Below are 12,514 nucleotides of genomic sequence, written 5' to 3' on the forward strand. Positions count from 1 at the left end.
CCACAGAAAGGCAATGTATCAAGTTCCATTCCCTTTCCCTTCCTCCTCCTGCCAGCTGGGAATTCATGATATCCATAATGATTGTACATAAATTATATTTGCATATTCTGCCTGAAATGTGTGCAGTATATCATAAAAACATTCAGTAGGGGAACCATGAAACTTGACTGATTGGAAGGACCTGAGGATTAGTTTGCACATCATCAGCTTAACAGCATAAAAATTATCACATTGAGACCAAGATATTAAAGTGTGTTAACATCAGCCCATAAGTGTCTATTAATTATCTCTTATTAACAGTCCATGAAAATGACATGCAAATAAGTTTTTCATTAATTTAGTTGCATTATAATTATCATGCTAACATGAAAATTATTGCAAGAACTTAAATTCACATTCCTGGGGGATAGTTCAGTATTTTGTGTCAGCAGGTCTGTGTTCACTTTTGCTTGTTTCAACATGTTATGTGATATGTGCTAATAGGTAATGGGGAGGCTTGCCTAGTTTTATCTCTCACAAGATAATTGAAATGCATTAAAAACACCACTGATGCTTTTCATCAGAAAGCGTTGACCTCCTGATTATATAGGAGCCCTTTTACAAAGGCGCAGTAGGCTCTACGCTCATATAGCACACGCCAAAATGAGACTACCTCCAGACTAGCACGAACCTTGGTGGTAATTTCAAATTTGGTGTGCGCCCATACTGCTGGGACAAATTCATTTTTTATTTCCTACTGTGCACAGTGTTTCTGGCATTCAGCAGTTGGCGCGAGCTGAAAGTTCACCGAGCATATAGTGCATGAGCCCTTACTGCTAGATAAATGGGTGGTGTTAAGGGCTCAGGCCGTAAGTAGGCGCATACTGGTCTCAGTTTTACCACAGGACCTTTTCCAGGCCCATTGAAAAAAGCTGTTTTTCCCAGATGTGGTAAAAACTGGCCTGGCATGCACCAAAACCATGCACCCACACTACCACAGGCCACGTTTTGCCACGGCTTAGAAAAAGGACTCCATAGTAAGCCTGAAATATGTAAGTTGACAATGTGCTACTACTACGACTAATTATTTCTATAGCACTATTAGATGTACACAGCACAGTACACAAAAATGTAAGAGACAGTCCCCGCTGAACAGAGCTTACAATCTATTCAAGATAGACAAACAGGACAAATAAGGGGTTAGGGAGTTTCTTTTATTATGGGAATGATTAAAATAACATGGGTATTGAACAGATGACTACTTTTAGCTTGGATTTGAATAGAGTCAGAGATGGAGAATGACTATCAACTCAGGAAGTCTGTTCCAGGTTTATGGTGCAACAAGATGGAAGGCACAGAGTCTGGAGGAAAAACGGTATATATAAAAAAAGTGACTTACTGGGTGAAATGAGTTCCCAGGGAGGGGTGTAGGGAGAGTTAAAAGAGGAGAAATACTGAGGGGATGAAGAATGAATGCATTTATAGGTCAATAAGAGGAGTTTGCATTGTATATGTAAACAGGGAGCTAATGAAGTGACTTGAGGAGAGAGGGGTATGTGACAAGCTATGTTTTTTATATATTTGATAAATTGTAAACAGCTCTGATTTTCTCATTATGAAGGGCAATATAGCAAATACTGAAATAAATTAATCTAAGGCATAATTCTAATTTAGAATGTATTTGAAACTTAACTGTACTCACTCCAGTCTCTCACATCTCTAATTTATGTTTAATTCATTACCTTTTTGATGTCTATGCTATTATGCTGTTAAATACTCAAACAATACAAGACCTTTAAAAGAAAATGGCAAAACATAAACACACAAATTTATGTGAAAACATTTTATGCAACACAGGTTTGATCTGTAAAGCATTATGGCACAATAAAGTACCAATGCGGTTTTCTTCACACCATGTGTGCTATGAGTCACAAGGATGATTGTTAAATGTCTTTCATGAGGGCCAGATGTAAAAAAGGATTTCTCCCATGTTGTGTCTATGAGAAAAATGCTTGGTACATCTGTTATTTATTTATTTATTATTTATTTATTGAACTTGTATCCCACATTTTCCCACCTATTTGCAGGCTCAATGTGGCTTACAAAGACCTGTTATGGCATCGCCATATCAAGGTAAAAATACAGTTGGTGTTACAAAGAAATCAAGGAAAACAAGAGGATCTGGTCAAGCAGTTATAGAAAGAGCCATTCTGAATAAAGGTGGATAGGTGTTGTTTTATAGTTAGTTATGGATTCTTGTGGTAGGCCTTGTTAAAGAGAGAGGTTTTCAGAGATTTGCGAAAGTTAATTAATTCGTTAATCGCTTTCAAGTGACTTGGTAGTGCATTCCACAGCTGCGTACTCATGTAGGAAAGCTGGTCGCATGTGTTAGTTTGTATTTTAATCCTTTACAGCTGGGAAGTGTAGGTTAAGAAATGTGCGGGAAGATCTTTTAGCATTTCTGGGTGGCAGGTCCACGAGGTCTAGCATGTAGGTCGGGGCATCTCTGTAAATGATTTTACGAACAATCGTGCAGATCTTGAACGCGATACGTTCTTTAAGTGGGAGCCAGTGTAATTTCTTTCTGAGGGGTTTTGCACTTTCATATTTTGTTTTTCCAAATATGAGTCTGGCTGCGGTATTCTGGGCTGTTTAAAGTTTCTTGATGGTTTGTTCTTTACAGCCAGCGTAAAGTGCATTGCAATAGTCCAGGTGACTTAATACCATTGACTGTACTAGGTTCCGAAAGATGGCCTTGGGAAGAAAGGTTTTACTCTTTTGAGTTTCCACATGGAGTGGAACATTTTCTTAGTTGTATTCTTCACGTGATTTTCAAGTGTGAGATTTCGATCAATGGTAACTCCCAGAATTTTCAGATTGTTTGAGACGGGGAGGGAAAAGTTTGGGGTGGTTATGGTGGTGAATTTATTTGTGTTGTGTTGTGAGGTGAGGTGAGTATGACATTGTGTTTTTTCTGCGTTGAGTTTTAGCTGAAATGCATTCGCCCAGGAGTGCATGATTTGGAAGCTTTGGTTGATATCGTTGGTGATTTCCTTTAGGTCTTGTTTGAATGGGATGTAGATCGTGACATCGTCTGCATATATGTATGGATTGAGGTTTTGATTGGCTAGTAGTTTGGCTAAGGGTATCATCATTAGGTTGAAGAGGGTTGGTGAGAGGGGGGATCCTTGGGGCACTCCGCATTCAGGTATCCATGGGGCTGATATTGTCGCGTTGGTTGTTACTTGGTATGATCTTGTTGTCAGGAATCCTTTAAACCAGATAAGAACGTTACCTCCAACTCCAAAGTATTCCAGGATGTGTAGTAATATTCCATGGTTGACCATGTTGAAGGCACTGGACATGTCAAATTGTAGGAGAAGTATATTATGGCCAGTTGCAATTGTTTGTTTAAATGTATTCATTAGAGTTATAAGTAGGGGTGGGCATTTAGTGCACTATTATTTATTTATTAGGATTTATTTACCGCCTTTTTGAAGGAATTCACTTAAGGCAGTGTACAGTAAGAATAGATCAAACATGGGCAGTAGGCAATTAGAGCAGTAAAAGTATTCAAAAACAATACAAATTATGGCATGGTATACTACTTGCAATGACAGCACAATATGCACTAGAACATTATAATTGGTAGTGAGGGGTAAGGCAAAGTTGATGAGAAAGAAAGTAGGAAGAATTAGAAAGTAAGGTGATTGATTTGAAGAAAGTTGCACGTGAGGTCAGAGAGATGGTTAAATATTATCTCAGCTAGGGTAGGAGTGGATAAACATGTCCCACTGCAGTATGTGCAGCCCGAGTCAATCCTTGTGTGTGTGAGTGAGACTAGCAAGTTAGTTACTTCTTCTATTAAAGGCTTGGTTGAAGAGCCAAGCTTTCACCTGCTTCCTGAAGTAGAGGTATTAACTTGATTAATGTTTTTAAATCTTAACTATTTTGAGGGGCCCTTTTACTAAGCTGCGTAAGCATCTATGCATGCCCAACGGGTGCCAAAATAGAGTTACCGCCTGACTACTGCATGGCTCTTGCGGTAATTTCATTTTTGACACACGTCTGAAAAATATTTTTTATTTTCGGGCACGCGTAACAGGCACGCGCCAAGTGTCATTTGACTCACGTAGGCCATTACCACCCAGATTCTTTACTGCTAGGTCAATGGCTGGCAGTAAGGTCTCAGACCCAAAATGGATGTGCGGCAATTTTGATTTTGCCACATGTCCATTTTCGGCAAAAAAGGTCTTTTTTACAGGCATGCTAAAAAATGGATCGGTTTGCGCCCAAAACCCACGCCTATACTACGGCAAGCCATTTTTCAGCGCCCCTAAATGTTTTAATCCTGATCAAAAATTTTAACTCTTATCTGAACATAAGAGTAGCCATACTGTGTCCAACCAATGGTCCATTTAGCCCAGTATCCTGTTTTCCAAACAGTGGCCAAATCAGGCAGTGGTGTGCTGGAGCCGGCTCACACTGGCTCACAAGAGCCGGTTGTTAATTTTTTTGGCCTCTTAGGAGCCTGTTGTTGTGGGACTGCGTGCTGGCTTGCCTCTCCTCCTTCTCCCCACCCCGCGAGCTACAGGGTCGCAGATTTACAGTGCCGGCTCACCTGCCCATGCTCAGCTCCCCGATAGCCCTCCTTTCCTTCCTGCCGCCACCTTGCCTTTAAATGTTTCATTTTACCTTGAGTCGCAGCGCCGGCACTGAAAGCAGCAGGCTTGGCTCGCCTCCATCCTTCTCTTCCCTGTCAGTGTTCCGCCCTCACGGAAACAGGAAATACATCAGAAGAGGGCGGGATAAATGTTAAATGTTAAAAAAATTGAAAAATTTGTGCAGGATAATCAGCCATATTGAGCATTTGTTCAACAGGATGTTATGGTCAACATTAAAAGACTGAAAATCATGTGCCCAAAATCCATGCCATGATTAAGCTTGATTAATCGTGCAATCTAAAATTTGTAATCATCGCCCACCCTTAGTTATGAGTAGTAGAGGGTTCCAGCCAGAAGAAGCAGGTATCCTGTGCAGACATTCTGTCCGTATGGGTTCCTTTTGTAAGAACTATGGATATGCTTTCTTTTGAAATAAAATGGGAAATGTAAAGTTATATGTTGGCAATCAGGCAGTCAGGACTAGAGTCTATATATGGCACTGAAAAAATTGGCATGGAAAAAAAACGTGCTTACTGCTATTCTAAAACATTAGGCACAGTTTACAGAATATGTATAGCACCCGGACCCACAACTAGTCATGATCAGTTATGACAACTAAAAACTGGTGTAAATGCCCACGCCTAACTTAGGTGAGCATATTCTTTAATAGTGTGTGTAGTTTCTACGAACGCCCACGGACTGCCCATGCCCCTCTCATGGCAGTGCCCCCTTTTGAGATCAGTTCATTAGAATTTATAGAATACGCTTAGAGAGTTGCATATATGAATTCTAATATATGCCAATTAGTGCTGATAATTGCTTATTGATGGCCAATTATCAACCCCGATTAGCTTGTTAAACAGTTAAGTTGCGCAGCCAGTTTTGCTGCATTGCCAAATTTGCACACACAGCTTTAGTCGCCATATATAGAATCTGGTGGTTACCACATAATTTGCTTTGAATATTGGTTAATATTGAGCCTGTAGAATTTTACCATCAAAGAACAAACTTCTTTCTTCAAAATACAAAAGGCTATTATAATATTTCTGCAAAAAAAAGGAAATAAATAAATAAAAATGATTTTAAAACATATATATATATATATAGATATAGATAGATAGATAGATATAGATATAGATATATTCATCCATCCATTCATTCATTCATTCATTCATTCATTTATTTACCTCCTCTTTGAAGAAATTTACCCAAGGTGATGTACTGCAAGAATAATCCAGATATAGGCAATAGACAATTATAGCAGAAGAAAATATTCAAATAATAATACACATTATAACAAAGAGGGACATTTTCAAAAGGATATCCAAGTCAGAATTGGGACATTCTGCTCATAATATCTAAAAAAAAACTTCCATCTAGCTCACAGCCATTTCCAACAGGAAAAATATCAGAGTTTCCTGCTCAAAAATACACTAGAACGTCCAAAATGAACAGTCATTTTCCAAAATAAAAAGTTCAAGTTATGAATGCCAAAAAAAAGCCCAAAACAACAACAGGGACAAGGATATCTGTCTGGCAGCATTTGTGCAAAAGATGGCCACATGGACGTCCCTGCAGAGCAGAGAGGCAGTCTAGAGGTCTGTGCAGTGGACTTTAATCCAGCCAGTTTATAATCGAAAGAGAAAAACGCCTATATGTCGACCCAAATCAGGAGATGGGCGTTTTTCTCGCAAAGGCGCCCAAATCGGTATAATCGAAAGCCGATTTTGGGCGTTTCCAACTGCACTCCATCGCGGAAACGAATAAAGTTGATGGGGGCGTGTCGGAGGCGTGTCGGGGTGTGGTGGAGGCGGGGCTGGGACGTGGTTATCAGCTGAGGAGAGATGGGCGTCTTTAGCTGATAATCGAAAAAAAAGGCATTTTTACCGCGATTTTGGGTCACTTTTTTGGTCCCTTTTTTTTCACAAACAAGTCCCACAAAAGTACCCCAACTGCCCAGTTGACCACTGGAGGGAATCGAGGATGACCTCCCCAGACTCCCCCAGTGGTCACTAACCCCCTCCCACCAAAAAAAAACCCACTTTAAAAACTTTTTTTCCAGCCTCTATGCCAGCCTCAAATGCCGTACCCACCGCCATGACAGCAGAATATGTTCGATCCTGTCACAGCCTTTCCCTGGGTCAGATGTGGCTCTCGGGTGCACTACAGGGTCACATCAGCATTGCATTGTGGTGGGTGTAGGGTAATGGGCTCCGTGATTTCATTAGCTTGTGTTACAGTCTCACGATGTTGGTAGTTGGTAGGCTCTTCTCCCATGGTGCTTTTCCCCCTGCCTACTGGGTCAGAGTGTGCCCTGTTGTGTTTCCGGTAGTCCATGAGGTAGTGGCCATTTTTGTAAGCCAGTTTTAGATCCCTTCCATGTGTTAGCCACGTTAGAGAACTTAGTTCTTACCTTGAATGTGGCTGAAAGAGGGCATTGTACAACATTCTGCCAGCTCTGACCTGCTAATCTCACTACCAGGGAGACTCGTTGCCAGTGGGGCACAACCTCTGATCTGCAGTTAACTGTGAGTAAGTGTGCTTATTCCAATAAAGGATGTTTTCGGAGAGATTAGTCTTCAGGTGTAAACTGGTGTTCCAATGTTATACAGCAGTAACAAGTCCTAGAGGCCTGCGTGTATGCAGGTCCCTGGAGCACTTTTAGTGGGTACTGCAGTGCACTTCAGCCAGGTGGACCCAGGCCCACCCCCCCCCCCACCTGTAACACTTGTGCTGGTAAATGGGAGGCCTCCAAAACCCACTGTACCCACATGTAGGTGCCCCCTTCATCCCTAAGAGCTATGGTAGTGTTGTACATTTGTGGATAGTGGGTTTTTGGGGAGGGGTGTTGGGAGCTCAGCACCTGTGGTAAGGGAGCTATGCATGTGGGAGCTTTTTCTGAAGTACACCGCACTGAGCTAGGGTGCCCAGTTGGTGTCCTGGCATATCAGAGTGTACTACGAATCGTGGCCCCTCCCACGACCAAATGGCTCGGATTAGGACGTTTTTGAGCTGGGCATTTTTAGTTTCCATTATCGCTAAAAAAAACAAACGCCCAGCTCAAAAACGTCCATTTTTTCGAAAATACGGCTCGGCCCGCCCCTTCACTGACCCATTCTCGGAGATGCCCATGAAGATAGGCGTTTCCTTTTGATTATGCCCCTCCAGGGTATCCAGGTTCATATTCGACTGCGACTCTGTTATTTTAAATGGTGAGCCCTCCAGAGGCAGGGATATATCTACTGTAACTGAATATGCACCACCTCAAAAACCCTCAGGCTTACAGATGTCTTTAATATTTAGGTACAGTAGGTATATCTTTGTTTCTGAAGGGCTCATAATTTAATGGTAAAAAAAAAAAAAAAGAGAGAGAGCGTTGAAGTGAGATTTAAACCTGGGTCCCTCATCTTACAGTCCACTACACTGACCACTAGACTACCCTTCAGATCTGTTTGCAGCTGTGTTCAGAATGCCCACAATACTTGATAGTTTCCCTTCTGGTGTCACTTTCAGGGGTGAGGGAGGGAGGGACACACTAACCACTGGAGGATTAAGGAGGAATCATGCCTTAATCTCTACAGTGGTTAGCTACTCATTCCTGGCACTTTGTTATACCCCAAACGTGATTGAAATAGGTCTAACTTAGAACACCCTTTGTTTTTGACTTGGATATTTCTTCCCATTCGATTATCTCTTTTGGATATCCTAAATTTGGGCCTTCCCTGGTGCCACTGTAAAAACACCTGCAACATGGTCCCTTGCTATTTGGATGAACTGCAGTATACGGCATCTACATTCTGCCTTTTGAAAATTGTGATTTGGATGTTTTTGGCATCAAACAAAATTATTTTCTTTTCCATGTTTTATTTTGATTGATTTCTATTGATAACCTTAAGAGTGGACTAACACGGCTACCACACTCCTCTACTTAAGATGTTTTTGGCAGAAAGACTATTTTTTGTCCATTTTGAGACATCCATTTGCTTTGAAAATGAGCACCATGGAGGGGCATTTTTGATATGATGGCCAAATCCAAAAGTGAATGTCTATCTGAAAATGTTCAGGACAGCACAGGTATAATGAATCACAAAGAAAGACGTCCATCAATGTTCCAAAATATGTGCCAGAAATGTGAACAATAAAGAGGCACTGCGGATTGACATGGAAGTCATGAGATAATCATGCCCGCCAATGAAAAATAACCCTCAGAAAATGTCTGCATGCAGAAGTGGTCCTGTGCTGAAAAAACATTGTCTGTCAATGTCATGGCATCCCTTTGATGAGTACCACGTCTATATATGTTGCTGCACGTGGAAGAGTTTCCATTCTTATGCAGTATGTCTTTAAGGGGAGAGCCAAACTTTCCTCTATGACCTTCAATCTAGGATCTTCAATCACTGCTCAACTCCATAATGTCATGTGTACATCTATGTGGATGATGTACAGTTAATAGTGGCCCATGATTCTTGGGTCTTTGCATTTCTATCAGGTTCAAATTCAAAACTTGAGCAAATAAACAAAAGGCTTGTAAAGTATAAGCTATTTTTGAACCCAACTAAATGTGAAGCACTATGGATTACTTCTTCCAGTTCTCCTCCTAGTCCACCAAAATTACAAAATTATTCCATACAGATAAAGAATCAGATTATGTCTTTAGGTGCTATTTGGGATGATAGACTAACATTTACTGCTTTTATTTTAAAAAATTGTTAAAAGTTCATTTCATTAGTTGAAGAATATTTGTTTACTGACAAGATGTTTAAACCAGAACAACTAAGTTGCTTCTACCCTCCTTACTAATAAGAAGATTCAATTATTGTAATTCTTTACCTGCTGGTTGTTCCAACTACCAACTAAAATGCTTGCAGTTAATTTAGAACACCATGATTCTGCTTTTTAAGAATGCAAAGATTCATGATCACATTATGCCTCTCTTGAAGGAACAGCATTGGTTGCCAATTTCTTTCAGGTTGCAATTTTGAATTTTAATGTTAGCTCATCAAGGGGTCCTTTTACTATGGTGTGACTAAAAGTGGCCTGTGCTGGTGTAAGCATATGTTTTGGATGCACGCAGGTAATTTTTTCAGCACACCTTTAAAAAAGGCATTTTTTTGTGGTTGAAAATGGACATGTGGCAAAATTAAAACCAGTATGCGTACATTTTCGGCTTGAGATCTTACCGCCACCCATTGACTTACTGGTAAGGTCTCACTTGCTAACCGGGTGGTAAGCGACCAGCCCACATAAACTGCCAATTATTGCCAGGTAAGCACCATGCGGTAGAAAATAGAAAATATTTTCTACCACGTATTTTCTACCTCGTATTTTGTGTACATTTAGATATGCATCTTGTCTGATGACACTTTTATTTTTTGTTTTTATATCTGTGTAGAACTAGATTTTTGGAACTACTAGTGTGTATGATATATTTACATACACTTTTGATAGGTATGTATAAAGAAATTTCTTCCCCTCTTCATTGAATTGTTTTGATTCTAATTGTATGATCTTAACATTTTTTATTGAGAGTTATAAATGTGATATGAGTGATTGTAGATGTTCTGATAAAATTTTATGTGATGTATGATTTTAATGATAATTATAAATATTTGTTTTACAGATGATATGTATGTCTATACATGTATTTTAGAACTTTTAAAGGATTGTTTTATATATGTTGAATCTTTTTTAAATAATTGCCTTTTATTAGTTGAATCATGCTTATGACATTGTTAATATGTATAGTTATACATGTTTTTATACTTGTGTTTTGTTTTTATAGTTTGTACCCCTGACGCAGCCTGAGGGCGAAACGTGGCCACGTCGGGTATTGTTCCAATAAATGCATTTGATTCCACTGCTTTGTTGTTTTTTACCTCGTATTTTGGGCACACATCAAAAATGGAATTACTGCCTGGGGCACGCAGTAGCTGGGCGGTAGGGTGTGCATTGGACGCACGTAGGTGCCTACATGCCTTAGTAAAAGGGCTCCCAAGCTTTTTATACATACATAGATACCTGATTATCTACATGCCCTTCTCATTCCTTATTAGCCCACTAGAAGCTTGAGATCATCACAGCAGAACCATCATAGTAAGCTCTGGTTAGATTGATCATGACGGACTGCTTTTAGTTGCATTGCTCCTATGTTGTGGAAATCTCTTCCACTTGAACTTTGGTTAGAATCATCCCAATTTTAAAATAGGAATTAAAACTTTTTTAAACAAGCCTTTAAACTCAGCTGAAGAACATTGAAGGTTTTTAGAACATCTTTCCTTATGTGTCACAAATATTATGGTCTAAAGGAGAATAATTGTGCGATTCAAGTCCCTTACCTTATGTTTCCTTTTGTCTACTTTATTTGGAAAATGTCTTGTTTTAATTTTGAATTATGCTACATGTATGGTTAATCGCACATATTCCAGCTTATAATTGAAAAAGAAAAACGCCTATATTGCGACCCAAATTGGGAGATAGACGTTTATCTCACAAAAACGAATAAAGCGGTATAATCGAAAGCCGAATTTGGATGTTTTCAACTGTACTCCGTCGCGGATGCGGACAAAGTTGATGGGGGCGTGTTGAAGGCGTGGTGAAGGCGGAACTGGGGCGTTATCGGGCGATCAGAGATGGGCGCCTTTCGCCGATAATGGAAGAAAAATATGCATTTGTAGCGAGAATTTAGGGAACTTTTCCTGGACCCTGTTTTTTCACGAATAAGGCCCCAAAAAGTGCCCTAAATGACCAGATTACCACCAGAGGGAATCGGGGATGACCTCCCCTGACTCCCCCAGTGGTCACTAACCCCCTCCCACCACAAAACATGATGTTTCACAACTTTTTATTTTCACCCTCAAATGTCATACCCACCTCCCTGGCAGCAGTATGCAGGTCCCTGGAGCAGTTACATAGTAACATAGTAGATGACGGCAGAAAAAGACCTGCACGGTCCATCCAGTCTGCCCAAGATAAACTCATGTGTATACCTTACCTTGATTTGTACCTGTCTTTCTCAGGGCACAGACCGTATAAGTCTGCCCAGCAGTTTTTCCTGCCTCCCAACCACCTGTCCCGCCTTCCATCACCGGCTCTGGCACAGACCGTATAAGTCTGCCCTCCCCTATCCTCGCCTCCCAACCACCAACCCCTCTTCCCCCCATCTGCTCTGCCACCCAATTGTAGCTAAGCTTCTGAGTATCCATTCCTTCTGCATAGGATTCCTTTATGCACATCCCATGCATGTTTGAATTCCGTTACCGTTTTCATCGCCACCACCTCCCGCGGGAGGGCATTCCAAGCATCCACCACCCTCTCCGTGAAAAAATACTTCCTGACATCTTTCTTGAGTCTGCCCCCCTTCAATCTCATTTCATGTCCTCTCGTTCTACCGCCTTCCCATCTCCGGAAAAGATTCGTTTGCGGATTAATACCTTTCAAATATTTGAACGTCTGTATCATATCACCCTGTTCCTCCTTTCCTCCAGGGTATACATGTTCAGGTCAGCAAGTCTCTCTTCATACATTTTGGAACGCAAATCTCATACCATCCTCGTAGCTTTTCTTTGCACCGCTTCCATTTTTTTGACATCCTTCGCAAGGTACGGCCTCCAAAACTGAACACAGTACTCCAGGTGGGGCCTCACCAACGTCTTATACAGGGGCATTAAAACCTCCCTTCTTCTGCTGGTCACACCTCTCCCTATACAGCCTAGCAATCTTCTAGCTACGGCCACCGCCTTGTCACACTGTTTCGTCGCCTTCAGGTCCTCGGATACTATCACCCCAAGATCCCTCTCCCCGTCCGTGCCAATCAGACTCTCCCCGCCTAACACATACGTCTCCCTTGGATTTCTACTCCCTAAGTGCATCAC

Source organism: Microcaecilia unicolor, chromosome 6 (genome assembly GCF_901765095.1).
Source record: "Microcaecilia unicolor chromosome 6, aMicUni1.1, whole genome shotgun sequence".
Lineage (NCBI taxonomy): Eukaryota > Metazoa > Chordata > Amphibia > Gymnophiona > Siphonopidae > Microcaecilia > Microcaecilia unicolor.